Consider the following 568-nt stretch of genomic DNA (forward strand, 5'->3'; position numbering starts at 1 on the left):
AACTAGACATGTAGCTACCCAGGAAAGCCTCAGCAGTGTCCAGACTGGAAAACAAAAGGCAGGACAGTCCCTGCTTAAGGATTTATAGTCCTTGCCAATCAGCTAAAGTCAGATAAGACAAAGTATGTGAATAGATCAAAGAGGGGACAGTCTTCAAATGGCAATTTTCATGAGTGCTGTAAACACAGGATTTCCTCACTTGGATTATTATAAACCCCTGTGGAAACAGTGGGCTTTAAGGGCTTGTGGCAGGGATGGCAGCACACTACAGGTTCAGAAAACATGCTTCTGCCTTTAGCAACCACATCAACTACACCAAGCATGGGGGGGGTGTGGGGGGGTGGTTCTTCTAAGGAGTACAAACATCTTCATCCAGGAATTTCAGATGGCTTTAAAAATAATGCATGCCTTACTAAGGTGTTTATACAGAGCAAGAACTATTCAAAGGGGGCAGAAGAGTGGAGTTTTGCAGTCTGGGGTAGCAAAAGCAGTTTAGAAGATACCAGTATTGTTGGGAGAGAATAACTGGCAGTTTTCCGTCAGTTCATGCTGTAGGGGAACCCCAAGA

Source organism: Nestor notabilis, unplaced genomic scaffold (assembly GCF_000696875.1).
Source record: "Nestor notabilis isolate BGI_N333 unplaced genomic scaffold, ASM69687v1 scaffold19106, whole genome shotgun sequence".
NCBI classification, from domain to species: Eukaryota; Metazoa; Chordata; class Aves; order Psittaciformes; family Psittacidae; genus Nestor; species Nestor notabilis.